Below are 18336 nucleotides of genomic sequence, written 5' to 3'. Positions count from 1 at the left end.
CCAAACACCAAATCTATTTATCACATTCATTCTGGAGTAGGCAGAAGTTATAATTGTTTTTAATCTGAGGGCTTCGGTGCTCCAGACCACCTGTGACTCATGCCAGCAGCAATATTGATCCAGAGTTCTGGTAAATTCAATTCTTATCCTCCAGCCTTGTTTACGAATTAACCCACTAGCTCCCTGTGAATAATCCGAAGTCTACAGACTACTATCCTCCCACAAACTGAAATGAACTTGGGCTAGCTTTTCATGTCTAGGCCTCATGTGCTGTAGCAATACATATCTCCCTGATGACCCATAAGCATTCAAATGTGGACTGACCTATGTAAGAATGTAGACCAATTCTATATTCACCATGGCTCCTTTGTTCAATTATATTTAATAGAGTTTATGGATATTGGTACGTTCAATGAAAAGAAGGTATACTTTGACCAATGACCAATTTCTTTTTGAGTGCTGGGGATAGAACCAGGGACTTGTGGATATACGGCAAGTGCTATACTGCTTAATGAGCTTCATCCCCATGTTGCTCGAAACAGGTAGGTACATCATGCATATTTCTTAGCTAAAAGACACTACCCCTTAACTATTATTTTCTTTTGATAGTAAAATAATTAGTGCTATTTTTCTTTGAAAATTATTAGTAAGGATTCAGGCATGCATATAACGTGTTGGGGTCAAATCCATCCCCATCCCACAGTCTTTTCTGCTCTTAATATCTTTTATCTCAGGGTGTGGTTGATACAATGAGGCAAGCACCCACTCGCCCATGAATTGATTTATATTTTCCATTGATCCTTCCACTCACTCTCAATAATTGTACTTCACACCTCTTTAGTCATAGAGGAAATACTTTTTTATTAAAATGTATTTTTGTATAATATATTTGTATTACAGTTTCCCCTCACCCACCCCCTATTTCACCCCTCCAAATCCACACCCATTTATTCATCTTACATTAGAATAGAAACAGGCATCTAAAATGAAGGGGAGGAGGAGAAGAAGAAGAAGTAAAAATGAGCAAAGCATTACAGGAAAAAAAGAGCCCAAGAAAATCACAAGAAACTCACTCAGACACTGAGACACTTACAATTAGAGACCAAACTATATATAAAAAATATCTGTAGCGTGAAAAAAGTACCCAGACAAAGCACTGTGAGTCACAAAACCCTCTAGAAATGCCATCACGTTCATTGCATGTTGGCCATCAGGGCTGTGGAGCCTGCTCTTAAGGGTGGTTTATATGTCCAGTGAGACTCCATTGGAGAAAACTAGTTTTTCCTTTGACAGAGTTTATCAACTGGGGAAAGCTTCTGGATTATCAATGTAGAATGGGGTTCAGTTCCCCTCTGAGTGCTGAGAGCACATCTGGCTTAGACCTCTGCAGGTCCAGTGCATGCTGCCCCAGGCTCTGTGAGTTCATAGGTACATTGGTCATCTTGGGTCTAGAAGGCCGTGTTTCCTTGCTGTCTTCCGTTCCAATTGGCTCTTACACTTTTTCCACCTCCTCTTCCAGAGGGTTCCTGGGCCCTGAAGGGAGGGATTTGATGGAGACATCTCAGTTAGGACTGAGTGTTCCAAGGTTAGTGGGAATAATTTTAGAAATTGCCTATATAAGCAAATGAGACATTATTACTCTAATTGGTTTCAATGTGCCAAACAAAGAGGCAACCACCGCCATCTTTGATACATTGATAAGTAAGGGAATGAAGTGAAAAGGAGGTTTGAAAAGATGATACAGTGCTCTCACTGGCCTTGCCTCAATTTTTATCGATTGTTCGGATGTGCATTAGCTTCTCTAACAAAAATAAATACTATATGCATGCTGATTATATTGACTATTCATTTGTCTATTCATATTCATAACTAGTACTCCATGTACTACTTTTAAAAAAAAGATTTGTTTATTTATTATTTATCAGTACACTGTAGCTGTCCTCAGAAACCAGAAGATCCCATTACAGCTGGTTGTGAGCACCATGTGGTTGTTGGGAATTGAACTCGGGACCTCTGGAAGTGCAGTCAGTGCTCTTAACCACTGAGCCATCTCTCATTTTTTTTTAAATCATTAGCCAAAAAAAATAACACTCTTAGATATTATCTTTCTTTATTTTTTTAATTTTGTGGTACTGAGGATAGAGCCCAGGGCCTCACACATCCAAGACAAGGGCTCTACTACTGAACTATCAACTGCATCAGTCCCCGAGTCACCCTAAACTGGTTTCAATATTATGAACTTATGTTGATAGATTTTCTTCCTTTGTGACATTTTTATAATAGAATAATGCTTAAATATCAGTATTTACATTTGTTCATTGACTTTTTCTAATTTTAATATATGAAATTGTAACAATAATATCAAAGTCCATGAAGAACAAAATTAATCACAAAACTCTTGTATCTTTTCACCAACTTACTACAGGACTATCACCAAGAGAGGCAGTTACCAAAGTTCCCCCTCTCTTTGGACTTTTAAGTCCAAGACATCTGGTATTTGATGTGTATAGATTGTAGGTAGTGGTAACTAGTTTGGTGACAAGAGCCTATCCCTGATCATGCTAAGCACACTGAATCTCTACATGTACCGTCATCTAAAAAAAGACATTAAAAAAGTATTACTGTAATTGTCACTCACTGTAGCTGTGACCCTAACAGCACAAGCAACCTTAGAGCTTAGGTTGAGACAGGATCCACTCGTTGATCTGAAGTGGGCCTCTCTGAGAACAGACAAGAACAAAACGAGATGCCACTGACTCATCAACTTACCTATAAATTATCTAGTCATGTCTACTCACTCTTCAGAAACAGAATGGCAACGAATATTTTACTAAGTCAAAATTAGAACATTAGCCGTTAAGTCTACAGGCCATGTCATCCGAGAAAATACATTGGAGCTACTGATAAAAAAAAACAAAACAAAACAAATATGTCTACTGTATAGCAAAATTACATTCATCCTTATTCTATAATTTGAATATCACCACAATTCTTTTTTTTTCTTCTTCTCTTTTTTCTTTTTTTCGGAGCTGGGGACCGAACCCAGGGCCTTGCACTTGCTAGGCAAGTGCTCTACAACTGAGCTAAATCCCCAACCCAGAACAATTCTTATTTATATTTTTATACATGTGTATCCATTAATACTATCTACAAGGATACAATGCTGCCTCTATTCTCACATCTGTGAGGAGGACCACTGTTAAAATACAGGGTAGACTTCAGACATACAGAACTGTAAACATGGTGGTCACTATTGATACAAAATAGGTCAACTACAATACATTTCTACACGTATTGATTAATTACCCTGCCATTTCCCTAATAACATGTAGGGGACTAGGAGTCAAAAAGGGTTAGGAACAAGATCCTTAAGTCATCCACAACCATACAGAAGAATATAGGATGAACTCACACTCTCCCATTCTGCTTACTCAAACTGAGAAACCAAAACCTCTGGACTGAGGAAGAACTTGGAAGTCACCTTGGAGGTATCTTTTCAGAGAGTAAAATGTAGAAAAAAAATGACAAAAAGATTAACTTTCTATTTACTAATACATAATTTACAGCTATCTGCCTTGATCACTACTCCTCCGTCCAATCCCTTGCTTGAGCTATCAATCCACTTGGATTGGCCCTTCCTGACACATCAATCCCCCATGACTCTGACGTCACCAGGAACATAGCCAATGATTTTCCATGGCTTATGGGGATTCCTCTGTCATCATTTCGGATTTCAGATACTACCTGGTCAAGATGATTAGCAAGCTTCCTACGGGATTATGTCTTATTAGACACGATTTCCAAATTTTAATTAATCTACATGTAAACTCCTTGTTCAAAGTAGTCTATTTCTAACATCTCTCACCAGGATCCCAGCATGCAGTGCATAGATTATGATGTGGACCTAAAACTCGCAGTGTTGTGGTCATCATGCATGTTTCAGACGACTCCCACATCTTTTATGGTCATCAATGATCCAATATCATCCCCCCAGGCTCTAAATTGTGCTCCATTTATTCAGCAGCTGATCACTAGTAGTGCTGGTTAGATTTCCATTGAAAACTAACATTAACTACCAGATGCTTGAGTGGACTTTAAACTCTAGAGCATCTTGGACAGTGGTCACTACCTCTGTCATTGCACAGTCTTCATAGGAATTGGTTCACGGAACATATTTTTTTTGTATGCGTTCCTTATTGAGCTACTGTCTCCAGTTGCTCTCCCAAGATACTAAACTAATGGGAGACGAGGCATTACATGCAAGAAAAAAATCGTTCTGAAGAAAATAGGATGAACTCACACTCTCACAATTCTACTGACACAAACCGGGAATCCCAAACCTCAAGACTGAGGAAGAACTTGGAGATCACCTTGGAGGTATCTATTCTGAGAGTAAAGTGCAGAAAAAAATGACAAAAAGATTAACTTTCTCTTTACTCATCCATAATTTACATCTATCTGCCTTGATCACTTCTCCTCTATCCAATCCCTTGCTTGAGCTATCAATCCAATTGGATTGGCTTTTCCTGACACATCAAAACCCATGACTCTGACGTCACCAGGAACATAGACAATGACTTTCCATGGCTTATGGGGATTCCTCTGTCATCGTTTCTGACTCAGATACTACCCGGTCAAGATGATTAGCACTCTTCCTATGGGATTATGTCTTAGTAGACACAATTTCCAATTTTTTCTTTAATCTACATTAAAACTCCATGCTCAAAGTAGACTGTTCCTAACATCTCTCACCAGGATCCCAGCATGCAGTGCATAGATTATGATGTGGACCTCAGACTCGCAATGTTGTGGTCATCATGCATGTTTCAGACGACTCCCACATCTTTTATGGTCATCAATGATCCAACATCATTCTCCCCCAGGCTCTAAACTGTGCTGCATTTATTGAGAAGCTGAACACTAGTAGTGCTGGTTAGATTTCCATTGAAAACTAATATTAACTTCCAGATGCTTGAGTGGACTTTAAACTCTAGAGCATCTTTGGAAATGGTCACTACCTCTGTCCTTGCACACTCTTCATAGGTATCAGTTCATGGAACATATATTTTTCGTATGCGTTCCTTATTTAACCACTGTCTACAGTTGCTCTCCCAAGATAATCAACTCATAGGGGAAGAGGCATTACATGCAAGAAAAAAAATCAAACTGAAGAAAATAGGATGAACTCACACTCTGGCAATTCTACTGACACAAACCGGGAATCCCAAACCTCAGGACTGAGGAAGAACTCTGAAATCACCGTGGAGGTATGTATTCTGGGAGTAAAAGGCAGAAAAAAAATGACAAAAAGATTAACTTTCTCTTACTCATCCATAATTTACAGCTATCTCCCTGATCACTTCTCCTCTATCCAATCCCTTGCTTGAGCTATCAATCCACTTGGATTGGCTCTTCCTGACCCATAAAACCACCATGACTCTGACGTCAACAGGAACATAGACAATGATTTTCCATGGCTTATAGGATTCCTCTGTCATCGTTTCTGGCTAAGTTCTCCCCGGTCAAAATGATTGGCACTCTTCTTATGAGATTATGTGTCAGTGGACACGATTTCCAAATTTTAATTAATCTACATGTAAACTCCTTATTCAAATTAGTCTATTTCTAACATCTCTAACCAGGATCCCAGCATGCAGTGCATAGATTATGATGTGGACCTCAGACTCCCAATGTTGTGGTCATCATGGATGTCTCAGAGGACTCCCAGATGATTTTTTTTGGTCATCAATGATCCAACATCATCCACCCAGGCTCTAAATTGTGCTGTATTGATTGAGCAGCTGATCACTAGTACTGCTGGTTAGATTTCCATTGAAAACTAACATTAAGTACCAGATGCTTGAGTGGACTTTAAAATCTAGAGCATCTTTGGCAGTGATCACTACCTCTTTCATTGCACACTCTTCATAGAAATCGGTTCATGGAACATATTACTTTCTTAGGCGTTCCTTATTGAACCACTGTCTACAGATGCTCTCCCAGGATACTAAATTCATACCGGAAGAGGGAATACATGCAAGAAAAAAATCGTTCTCAAGAAAATAGGATGAACTCACACTCTCACAATTGTGCTGACACAAACCGGGAATCCCAAACCTCAAGACTGAGGAAGAACTTGGAGATCACCTTGGAGGTATCTATTCTGAGAGTAAAATGCAGAAAAAAAAATGACAAAGAGATTAACTTTCTCTTTACTCATCCATAATTTACATCTATCTGCCTTGATCACTTCTCCTCTATCCGATCCCTTGCTTGAGCTATCAATCCCATTGGATGGGTCTTCCTGACACATCAAAACCCATGACTCTGACGTCATCCAGGAATATAGACAATGATTTTCCATGGCTTATGGGGATTCCTCTGTCATCGTTTCTGGCTCAGATCTCCCCGGTCAAAATGATTTGCACTCTACTTATGGGATTATGTGTCAGTAGACACGATTTCCAAATATTAATTAATCTACATGTAAACTCCTTGTTGAAATTGGACTATATCTAACATCTCTAACCAGTATCCCAGCATGCAGTGTATAGATTATGATGTGGACCTCAGACTCCCAATGTTGTGGTCATCATGGATGTCTCAGAGGACTCCCAGATGTTTTTTTTTTTTTTTGGTCATCAATGATCCAACATCATCCCCCCAGGTTCTAAATTGTGCTGCATTTATTGAGCCGCTGATCACTAGTAGTGCTGGTTAGATTTCCATTTAAAACTAACATTAACTACCAGATGCTTGAGTGGACTTTAAACTCTAGAGCATCTTTGGCAGTGGTCACTACCTCTGTCATTGCATACTCTACAAGGATTCGGTTTGAACATATTTTTTTTCGTATGCGTTCCTTATTGAACTACTGTCTACAGCTGCTCTCCCAAGATACTAAATTCATACCGGAAGAGGGAATACATGCAAGAAAAAAAATCGTTCTTGAGAAAATAGGATGAACTCACACTCTCACAATTCTACTGACAAAAACCGGGAATCCCAAACCTCAAGACTGAGGAAGAACTTGGAGATCACCTTGGAGGTATCTATTCTGAGAGTAAAATGCAGAAAAAAAAATGACAGAAAGATTAACTTTCTCTTTACTCATCCATAATTTTCATCTATCTGCCTTGATCACTTCTCCTCTATCCAATCCCTTGCTTGAGCTATCAATCCAATTGGATTGGCTCTTCCTGGCACATCAAAACCCATGACTCTGACGGCACCAGGAACGTAGACAATGACTTTCCATGGCTTATGGGGATTCCTCTGTCATCGTTTCTGACTCAGATACTACCCGGTCAAGATGATTAGCACTCTTCCTATGGGTTTATGTCTTAGTAGACACAATTTCCAATTTTTTCTTTAATCTACATTAAAACTCCATGTTCAAAGTAGACTGTTCCTACCATCTCTCACCAGGATCCCAGCATGCAGTGCATAGATTATGATGTGGACCTCAGACTCGCAATGTTGTGGTCATCATGCATGTTTCAGACGACTCCCACATCTTTTATGGTCATCAATGATCCAACATCATCCCCCCCAGGATCTAATCTGTGCTGCATTTATTGAGAAGCTGAACACTAGTAGTGCTGGTTAGATTCCATTGAAAACTAACATTAACTACCAGATGCTTGAGTGGACTTTAAACTCTAGAGCATCTTTGGCAAAGGTCATTACCTCTGTCATTGCACACTCTTCATAGGTATCAGTTCATGGAACATATATTTTTCGTATGCGTTCCTTAATTAACCACTGTCTACAGTCTCTCTCCCAAGATTATCAACTCATAGGGGAAGAGGCATTACATGCAAGAAAAAAAATCATACTGAAGAAAATAGGATGAACTCACACTCTCGCAATTCTACTGACACAAACCGGGAATCCCAAACCTCAGGACTGAGGAAGAACTCTGAAATCACCTTGGAGGTATGTATTCTGGGAGTAAAAGGCAGAAAAAAAATGACAAAAAGATTAACTTTCTCTTTACTCATCCATAATTAACAGCTATCTGCCCAGATCACTTCTCCTCTATCCAATCCCTTGCTTGAGCTATCAATCCACTTGGATTGGCTCTTCCTGACCCATAAAACCACCATGACTCTGACGTCAACAGGAACATAGACAATGATTTTCCATGGCTTATGGGGATTCCTCTGTCATCGTTTCTGGCTCAGATCTACCCGGTCAAAATGATTTGCACTCTACTTATGGGATTATGTATCAGTAGACACGATTTCCAAATATTAATTAATCTACATGTAAACTCCTTGTTGAAATTGGACTATATCTAACATCTCTAACCAGTATCCCAGCATGCAGTGCATAGATTATGATGTGGACCACAGACTCCAAATGTTGTGGTCATCATGGATGTCTCAGAGGACTCCCAGATGATTTTTTTTTGGTCATCAATGATCCAACATCATCCACCCAGGCTCTAAACTGTGCTGCATTTATTGAGAAGCTGAACACTAGTAGTGCTGGTTAGATTCCATTGAAAACTAACATTAACTACCAGATGCTTGAGTGGACTTTAAACTCTAGAGCATCTTTGGCAGTGGTCACTACCTCTTTCATTGCCCACTCTTCATAGGAATCTGTTCATGGAACATATTATTGTCATAGGCGTTCCTTATTGAACCACCGTCTACAGATGATCTCCCAAGATACTAAATTCATACCGGAAGAGGGAATACATGCGAGAAAAAAATCGTTCTGAAGAAAATAGGATGAACTCACACTCTCACAATTCTGCTTACACAAACCAGGAATCCCAAACCTCAAGACTGAGGAAGAACATGGAGATCACCTTGGAGGTATCTATTCTGAGAGTAAAATGCAGAAAAAAATGACAAAAAGATTAACTTTCTCTTTACTCATCCATAATTTACAGCTATCTGCCTTGATCACTTCTCCTCTATCCAATCCCTTCCTTGAGCTATCAATCCACTTGGATTGGCTCTTCCTGACACATCAAAACCCATGACTCTGACGTCACCATGAACATAGACAATGATTTTCCATGGCTTATGGGGATTCCTCTGTCATCGTTTCTGGCTCAGATCTCTCCGGTAAAATGATTTGCACTCTACTCATGGGATTATGTGTCAGTAGACACGATTTCCAAATTTTAATTAATCTACATGTAAACTCCTTATTCAAATTAGTCTATTTCTAACATCTCTCACCAGGAACCCAGCATGCAGTGCATAGATTATGATGTGAACCTCAGACTCCCAATGTTGTGGTCATCATGGATGTCTCAGAGGACTCCCAGGTGTTTATTTTTTTTTTTTTTTGCTCATCAATGATCCAACATCATCCCCCCAGGCTCTAAATTGTGCTGCATTTATTGAGCAGCTGATCACTAGTACTGCTGGTTTGATTTCCATTGAAAACTAACATTAAGTACCAGATGCTTGAGTGGACTTTAAACTCTAGAGCATCTTTGGCAGTGGTCACTACCTCTGTCATTGCACACTCTTCATAGGAATCGGTTTGGAACATATTTCGTTTCGTATGCGTTCCTTATTGAACCACTGTCTACAGTTGCTCTCCCAAGATACTAAATTCATACCGGAAGAGGGAATACATGCAAGAAAACAGATCGTTCTTGAGAAAATACGATGAACTCACACTCACACAATTCTGCTGACACAAACCGGGTATCCCAAACCTCAAGACTGAGGAAGAACTTGGAGATCACCTTGGAGGTATCTATTCTGAGAGTAAAATGCAGAAAAAAAAATGAGAAAAAGATTAACTTTCTCTTTACTCATCCATAATTTACATCTATCTGCCTTGAATACTTCTCCTCTATCCAATCCCTTGCTTGAGCTATCAATCCAATTTGATTGGTCTTCCTGACACATCAAAACCCATGACTCTGACGTCACCAGGAACATAGACAATGATTTTCCATGTCTTATGGGGATTCCTCTTCATCGTTTCTGGCACAGATCTACCCGGTCTAAATGATTTGCACTCTACTTATGGGATTATGTATCAGTAGACACGATTTCCAAATATTAATTAATCTACATGTAAACCCCTTGTTGAAATTGGACTATATCTAACATCTCTAACCAGTATCCCAGCATGCAGTGCATAGATTATGATGTGGACCTCAGACTCCCAATGTTGTGGTCTTCATGGATGTCTCAGAGGACTCCCAGATGATTTTTTTTTTGGTCATCAATGATCCAACATCATCCACCCAGGCTCTAAATTGTGCTGCGTTTATTGAGCATCTGATCACTAGTAGTGCTGGTCAGATTTCCATTGAAAACTAACCTAACTACCAGATGCTTGAGTGGACTTTAAACTCTAGAGCATCTTTGGCAGTGGTCACTACCTCTGTCATTGCCCACTCTTCATAGGAATCTGTTCATGGAACATATTTTTTTCATATGCGTTCCTTATTGAACCACTGTCTACAGTTGCTCTCCCAAGATACTAAATTCATACCGGAAGAGGGAATACATGCAAGAAAAAAATCGATCTGAAGAAAATAGATGAACTCACACTCTCACAATTCTGCTGACACACACTGGGAATCCCAAACCTCAAGACTGAGGAAGAACATGGAGATCACCTTGGAGGTATCTATTCTGAGAGTAAAATGCAGAAAAAAAATGACAAAAGATTGACTTTCTCTTTACTCATCCATAATTTATCTATCTGCCTTGATCACTTCTCCTCTATCCAATCCCTTGCTTGAGCTATCAATCCAATTGGATTGGCTCTTCCTGACACAGCAAAACCCATGACTCTGACGTCACCAGGAACATAGACAATGATTTTCCATGGCTTATGGGGATTCCTCTGTCATCGTTTCTGGCTCAGATCTACCCGGTCTAAATGATTTGCACTCTACTTGTGGGATTATGTGTCAGTAGACACGATTTCCAAATTTTAATTAATCTACATGTAAACTCCTTGTTGAAATTGGACTATTTCTAACATCTCTAACCAGTATCCCATCATGCAGTGCATAGATTATGAGGTGGACCTCAGTCTCCCAATAATGTGGTCATCATGCATGTTTCAGACGACTCCCACATCTTTTATGGTCATCAATGATCCAACATCATCCCCCCAGGCTCTAAATTGTGCTGCATGTATTGAGCAGCTGATCACTAGTAGTGCTGGTTAGATTTCCATTGAAAACTAACATTAACTACCAGATGCTTGAGTGGACTTTATACTCTAGAGCATCTTTGGCAATGGTCAGTACCTCTGTCATTGCACACTCTTCATAGGTATCAGTTCATGGAACATATATTTTTGTTATGCGTTCCTTAATAACCCACTGTCTACAGTTGCTCTTCCAAGATAATCAACTCATAGGGAAGAGGTATTACATGCAAGAAAAAAAATCGTACTGAAGAAAATAGGATGAACTCACACTCTCGCAATTCTACTGACACAAACCGGGAATCCCAAATCTCAAGACTGAGGAAGAACTCTGAAATCACCTTGGAGGTATGTATTCTGGGAGTAAAATGAAGAAAAAAAATGACAAAAGATTAACTTTCTCTTTACTCATCCATACTTTACAGCTATCTACCCTCATCACTTCTCCTCTATCCAATCCCTTGCTTGGGCTATCAATCCACTTGGATTGGCTCTTCCTGACCCATAAAACCACCATGACTCTGACATTACCAGGAACATAGACAATGAATTTTTATGTCTCATGGGGATTCCTCTGTCATCGTTTCTGGCTCAGATCGCCCGGTCAAAATGATTTGCACTCTACTTATGGGATTATGTTTCAGTAGACATGGTTCGATTTCCAAATTTTAATTAATCTACATGTAAACTCCTTATTCAAATTAGTCTATTTCTAACATCTCTCACCAGGATCCAAGCATAAAATGCATAGATTATGATGTGGACCTCAGGCTCCCAATGTTCTGGTCATCATGGATGTCTCAGAGGACTCCCAGATGCTTTTTTTTTTTTTTTGTCATCAATGATCCAACATCATCCCCCCAGGCTCTAAATTGTGCTGCATTTATTGAGCCGCTGATCACTAGCAGTGCTGGTTAGATTTCCATTGAAAACTAACATTAACTACCAGATTCTTGAGTGGACATTAAACTCTAGAGCATCTTTGGCTGTGGTCACTACCTCTGTCATTGCACACTCTTCATAGGAATCGGTTCATGGAACATATTTTTTTCGTGTGCGTTCCTTATTGAACCACTGTCTACAGTTGCTCTCCCAAGATACTAAATTCATACCGGAAGAGGGAATACATGCAAGAAAAAAATCGTTCTGAAGAAAATAGGATGAACTCACACTCTCACAATTCTGCTGACACACACTGGGAATCCCAAACCTCAAGACTGAGGAAGAATTTGGAGATCACCTTGGAGGTATCTATTCTGAGAGTAAAATGCAGAAAAAAAATGACAAAAAGATTAACTTTCTCTTTACTCTCCATAATTTGCATCTATCTGCCTTGATCACTTCTCCTCTATCCAATCCCTTGATTGAGCTATCAATCCAATTGGATGGCTCTTCCTAACACATCAAAACCCATGACTCTGACGTCACCAGGAACATAGACAATGATTTTCCATGGCTTATGGGGATTCCTCTGTCATCGTTTCTGGCTCAGATACTACCCGGTCAAGATGATTAGCACTCTTCCTATGGGATTATGTCTTAGTAGACACAATTTAAATTTTTTCTCTAATCTACATTAAAACTCCATGTTCAAAGTAGACTGTTCCTAACATCTCTCACCAGGATCCCAGCATGCAATGCATAGATTATGATGTGGACCTCAGACTCGCAATGTTGTGGTCATCATGTATGTTTCAGACGACTCCCACATCTTTTATGGTCATCAATGATCCAACATCATCCCCCCAGGCTCTAAACTGTGCTGCATTTATTGAGCAGCTGATCCCTAGTAGTGCTGGTTAGATTTCCATTGAAAACTAACATTAACTACCAGATGCTTGAGTGGACTTTAAACTCTAGAGCATCTTTGGCAGTGGTCACTCCCTCTGTCATTGCACAGTCTTCATAGGAATCGGTTCATGGAACATATATTTTTCGTATGTGTTCCTTAATTAACCACTGTCTCCAGTTGCTCTCCCAAGATACTAAATTCATACAGGAAGAGGGAATACATGCAAGAAAAAAAATTGTTCTTGAGAAAATAGGATGAACTCACACTCTCGCAATTCTGCTGACCCAAACCGGGAATCCCAAACCTCAAGTCTGAGGAAGAAGGTGTAAGTCACCTTGGAGGTATGCATTCTGAGAGTAAAGGGCAGAAAAATTATGAAACGCTTAATTTTCTCTTCCCTCACCCGGACTTTCTAGCTGACTCTCCTGTTCATCCTCCACCTAATCCCTCCCTGGAACCTTCGACATCCTATGGTAGGCTCTTCATGGCACATCAAACGTTCCCGGCTCTGAGGTCAGCAAGAACATTGCCAACGATTTTAGCTCAGTCATGGGGAATCCTCTGTCATCCTATCTGAATGAAATACTATTTAGCATCATATTGGATATGCTTTCTAGATTTGTCTTTTAACTGTCATTTCTTTATGGGGAAAAGTAGACTATCCCTAACATCTGTTACCAAGATCCCCAGATGGACTACATCCTATGATGTGGACCTCAGACTTGGAAAGCTGTATTCATCATCCATGCATGACTCATACAACACTCGCAGATTTAGTCATCATTGAACCCACATCATCCCTCCAGTCTCTAAATTTAGTCATTGAATAAAAACTCTTAACTAGTATTGTTTATAGATTATCCAGGAAAGAAAAAGGAAAAGGAATCCCTAACTACCAGATCCTTGAGTGTACCTGAAACTTTACAGAACCCTTTGCAGTCATCGCCATCTCTTTCCCTGTACACTCTCAATTTGGAATTATCTTATGGAACCTTTCATTTCTACACATGCAGTATTAATCCTTTGAATACAGTTCCTCTTGCAAGATAAGAAACTGAGACGGCAAGAGGCATGAAACGCAAAACTGAAAGAAAATCCGACCCAAGAATATAGGAAAAACTCACACTGTCTCAATTCTGCAGACCCAAACCAGGAATCCCAAACCTCAAGACTGAGGAAGAACTTGGAGATCACCTTGGAGGTATCTATTCTGAGAGTAAAATGCAGAAAAAAAATGACAAAAAGATTAACTTTCTCTTCACTCATCCATAATTTACAGCTATCTGCCTTGATCACTTCTCCTCTATCCAATCCCTTGCTTGAGCTATCAATCCACTTGGATTGGCTCTTCCTGACACATCAAACCGCCATGACTGTGACGTCACCAGGAACATAGACAATGATTTTCCATGGCTGATGGGGATTCCTCTGTCATCGTTTCTGACTCAGATACTACCCGGTCAAGATGATTAGCACTCTTCCTATATGACTATGTTTTAATAGACACGATTTCCAAATTTTTCTTTAATCTACATTTACTCACTGTTTTCAAAGTAGACTATTCCTAACATCTCTCACCAGGATCCCAGCATGCAGTGCATAGATTATGATGTGGACCTCAGACTCGCAATGTTGTGGTCATCATGGATGTCTCAGAGGACTCCCACATCTTTTATGGTCATCAATGATCCAACATCATCCCCCCAGTCAACTGTGCTGCATTTATTGAGCAGCTGATCACTAGTAGTGCTGGTAAGATTTCCACTGAAAACCAACATTAACTACCAGATCTTTGAGTGTACTTTAAACTTTACAGCATCGTTGTCAGTGGTCTCTAACTCTGTCATTCATCACTCTTCTTCTGGAATCATTTCATGGAACATATTTTTTTCGTATGCATGCCTTATTGAACCATTCTCTACATTTACTGTCCCAAAATAATCAACTCAGACGGGAAGAAGCATTATGTGCAAGAAAGAAAAATCGTACTGAACAATATAGGATGAACTCACACTCTCTCAACTCTGCAGACCCATACTTGAGTGTACTTTAAACCTCTACAGGATCTTTTGCAATGATGACTATCTCCGTCTTAGCACATGGTTAATTTTTTATTATTTTATTGAACATTGTATATCATATCCATGCCATATTAAACCTTTGGCTATACCCACTGTTCTAATATAATAACATGGTCTGGTAACTGTGATTAAATGCCAAATAAATCCTAAAGAAGATCATAGGTTAAACTCACACTTTCTCAATTCTGCAGACCCATACTTGGAATCCCAATTCTCAAGACTGAGGAAGAACATGTAAATCACTTTGGAGGTATCCATTCTTAGAGTAAAAAGCAGATAAATTATAAAAGGATTAACAAATATGTTTACTTATTGATACATTATGTCTGCCTCTCTCATTGACTCTCCACCTTATTCTGATGTATATTTTATCTAGGTGTAAAATAGACTATTGCAAACATCAGTTACTAAGATCATACTAAGCACTACATATATTATGATGTGAACCTCAGACTCGCAGACTTGTTGTCATGATCATGACTCATACATGACTCATACAGCACCCACAGTCATCATTGATCCAACATCAACCCTCTTCTTGTCTTCTAAGATAGGCAGGCTTACTGGGCAACAGATAACAAGTACCACTAGGATAATTTTGACTCATAGAATATCTGTGGATAAGATCCTTTAGTACATTTCAGAGTTCTGGGTTTTTTTTCTTTTTTTTTTCTTTTTTTCGGGGCTGGGGACTGAACCCAGGGCCTTGCGCTCCCTAGGCAAGTGCTCTACCACTGGGCTAAGTCCCCAACCAACCCCCTGCAGAGTTCTGCAGTTTCATTTTTTAATTATAAAGCGTTTTCAATAATTTCACACATTTTTAAACATTGTATTTCAAACACATTCCACATACAGCATTGCCATGTCTTCACTTCCTAAATAGTGCCTTCATCAATACACCATGAAACAACATCAGAACATGGAGTGTACTTACACTGAGTTCATTTTAAAATCTTCAACAGCTTATTGTGATTCTCAGGATCAAAGGACAATGTAAAAGTCATCTTCTTGGCAGGATGCATTCTAACAGTACAAAAGAAAAGAGATCAACAAAAGAAAATGAACATTTTTTCCTTCATTCATGCACCTGAGCACGAGCCTATCTCTTCTCAATCATCTATGTGGATCTGACACTATTAAATGTTATACTAAGAATAGAAACATGACACATAGTTCGGACCATACACACAAAAAAGGTTGCTTATACTTTTACTTCACTGGGACTCCTCATTCATTCTGTCTTCATTAATAGCACATTACTCTGGAATTTGTTTTATTTTTATTTTATCTGTTTGAGTATTTTTTATCTGCATATGTGTATTTGTAACACATGTATGTGGCATTTACAAAAATCAGATGACGGTAAGAGATCCCCCTGAAGTAAATTTCCACATAGTAGTAAGCTGCCAAATTGAGGATAAAACCCAATGCAGATCTTCTGCAAGGAGACCAACTTCCACTTTCCACTGAGGTATCCCTCTAGTCTCTGGAATTATTTTTCTAAGTGCCTTACCAATTTACTTCTGCTAATGCTTTTGCCTAAATATAAAAGTAGATTATTTCTCGAATTTGTCATTAAGATCAATCTTGTAGATAGATACTTTATGAGATTGACATTAGATATCCAGAACAGTAGTCATGATAACAACTCAAATGGCACCGAAGGTAATTGCTGATCAAAGAGCAACCTACATTTACTCTATTAAATTATATAATATATATATGAATGCATGAATTAATTACATAAAATTAATCATTATGTTCAGGACACATGGACCTTCAAACCAAAAAGTAATGCAAACAACCCTTTGGAAATATTTTCTAGATATATTTTTGGAATATTTGGATATATTTTGGAATGCACCTAAGATACAAGTGCTTGCCGGGATCTGGTGTGTGTTCAATGTTCTTGAGGGACTATAAAAAATAAGTAAATATGAAGAACAGGAAGGACTCCTCCATGGTCACTGCTTCAGTTACTACCTCCGGGTTTATCCCTTCACTTCCTCCCTGACTTTATTTGATGATAGTTAGGCTGAACATTTTGAAAAATATTTGCATCTCCCAAGTTTCAGTCAAACATTATACCAATCCCATCGATAGATCCTCTACAGAAGGTATTTTGTACATATTTGTAGAATTTGTACTGTATTTCTTTTCCTGTTAACAAATAACAGCATGGATGTAACCTGGGGTTATCCGTGCCATGACCCCTCAGCAGCCTTGGGAAAGAAATATAGCAATATTAATTAAAACAGACATTCATGAGTAGACCTAGCAACTGTGCATAGAACCTGAACCATGAACCACAGGCTTTAAGATGTGTAACTCATAATGAACAGACCATTAGTCATGGCCCTTGATTCATATACCACTGTGGTTATCATCTACCATAAGCCCTACAAATCTTCCCATGAGAAGTGGTCAGCCACTTTAAGAATTCGACCGCCATTTTAAATTGCGCACAGATCAGGTCCCCTTATTTAAAATGATCTTCCAAATTTTGATGCGTATACTGTTTGTGTACACTGAAATTATTTTCATAATTTGAGATGGCTCTGCCCTGTTTTGCTATATTTTAGCCTACTTTAAAAAAAAACAAAAATGAAAATTCATGAATATAAAGATCAAGATAACATATGTTCTAGTGTGGATCTGAGAATCACAGACCTATCTTCCTGATCAAAGCATCATACATCATCAGTGGTAATCCCTCACCCAACACTGACCATCTCCTTCCTCCGTATTTGTAGTCCCTAACTATTATCTAACTATTAATACATCTGAAAGGTGGCGATGCAAGAATTTACCAAGACAGGAGTGTCTTAGTAAAGACAATCAAGCCAAGGTCAGATCTTTGGCTTTACTTACAGCACCACTGAGCTCCATCCCCATGGTGTTAGGGCAACCATGGACCTCCCAGGCAGGAAATCATTGGTCAGTCAGCACCCATCCAGGGAGTACAAAAGAGCAAAGATAATAAAGAGATTGATTATTTTGTTCATTTATTCTTACATTTCTCCTCCCACTGTTTCAGAGTCAAAATTGTTCTGATAGTTTTCTTAAGAAATCAAGTAAAAATAAAAAGAATAGTTTTGATAATTTTTAAGAATTTAAAATTAAGGCATTGACCATCCAAAAGCTTAAGTCATAAATTGTACCATATAAATAACCTTCAATAAAGGTTTATATAAGCTTATACACAAGTCATTCTAAGTGGATTTTCTGTGTGTATCAATATCATTGTAGGCCAAATATTTATGATCAGGATTGATCAATACCTTAAATAACTTATCAGTATATAGATTTCTGTCC

General features: G+C 38.8%; 1 long non-coding RNA gene and 14 pseudogenes across 19 annotated transcripts; all 15 read right to left on the bottom strand.

Annotated features, from left to right (window-relative positions):
* Positions 1-836: 836 nt before the first annotated feature.
* On the bottom strand, positions 837-11509 carry LOC148005472 (uncharacterized). Of its 19 annotated transcripts, XR_015622589.1 has the most exons (11): positions 11420-11509; positions 10537-10622; positions 9649-9734; positions 8752-8837; positions 7862-7947; positions 6972-7057; positions 6078-6163; positions 5191-5276; positions 4301-4381; positions 2639-2720; positions 837-1533 (listed from the first exon to the last, which is right to left on the bottom strand). It is a non-coding gene; the product is annotated as an uncharacterized LOC148005472 (long non-coding RNA). The 19 variants fall into 19 exon arrangements; XR_015622600.1 differs by lacking the exons at positions 10537-10622; positions 11420-11509 and adding an exon at positions 3413-3492 and having other exon boundaries at positions 4301-4386; positions 6078-6158; positions 6972-7052; positions 9649-10215; XR_015622584.1 differs by lacking the exons at positions 10537-10622; positions 11420-11509 and having other exon boundaries at positions 4301-4386; positions 9649-10215.
* Positions 3899-3979, bottom strand: LOC120093392 (small nucleolar RNA SNORD113/SNORD114 family; annotated as a pseudogene).
* On the bottom strand, positions 4786-4866 carry LOC120093370 (small nucleolar RNA SNORD113/SNORD114 family; annotated as a pseudogene).
* On the bottom strand, positions 5673-5756 carry LOC120093322 (small nucleolar RNA SNORD113/SNORD114 family; annotated as a pseudogene).
* On the bottom strand, positions 6563-6652 carry LOC120093336 (small nucleolar RNA SNORD113/SNORD114 family; annotated as a pseudogene).
* Positions 7459-7539, bottom strand: LOC134479550 (small nucleolar RNA SNORD113/SNORD114 family; annotated as a pseudogene).
* Positions 8347-8431, bottom strand: LOC120093334 (small nucleolar RNA SNORD113/SNORD114 family; annotated as a pseudogene).
* Positions 9234-9327, bottom strand: LOC120093378 (small nucleolar RNA SNORD113/SNORD114 family; annotated as a pseudogene).
* LOC120093348 (small nucleolar RNA SNORD113/SNORD114 family) lies at positions 10132-10217 on the bottom strand (annotated as a pseudogene).
* LOC120093374 (small nucleolar RNA SNORD113/SNORD114 family) lies at positions 11018-11098 on the bottom strand (annotated as a pseudogene).
* Positions 11510-11907: 398 nt separating the features above from the next.
* LOC120093384 (small nucleolar RNA SNORD113/SNORD114 family) lies at positions 11908-11997 on the bottom strand (annotated as a pseudogene).
* An 804-nt stretch (positions 11998-12801) lies between these two features.
* LOC120093354 (small nucleolar RNA SNORD113/SNORD114 family) lies at positions 12802-12882 on the bottom strand (annotated as a pseudogene).
* A 767-nt stretch (positions 12883-13649) lies between these two features.
* LOC120093410 (small nucleolar RNA SNORD113/SNORD114 family) lies at positions 13650-13731 on the bottom strand (annotated as a pseudogene).
* An 820-nt stretch (positions 13732-14551) lies between these two features.
* On the bottom strand, positions 14552-14632 carry LOC120093358 (small nucleolar RNA SNORD113/SNORD114 family; annotated as a pseudogene).
* An 830-nt stretch (positions 14633-15462) lies between these two features.
* LOC120093406 (small nucleolar RNA SNORD113/SNORD114 family) lies at positions 15463-15544 on the bottom strand (annotated as a pseudogene).
* Positions 15545-18336: the final 2792 nt, after the last annotated feature.

The sequence above is a fragment of the Rattus norvegicus genome, chromosome 6 (genome assembly GCF_021556685.1).
Source record: "Rattus norvegicus strain SHRSP/BbbUtx chromosome 6, alternate assembly SHRSP_T2T, whole genome shotgun sequence".
Classification (NCBI taxonomy): domain Eukaryota; kingdom Metazoa; phylum Chordata; class Mammalia; order Rodentia; family Muridae; genus Rattus; species Rattus norvegicus.
This window is presented reverse-complemented; position numbering and strand designations above follow the sequence as displayed.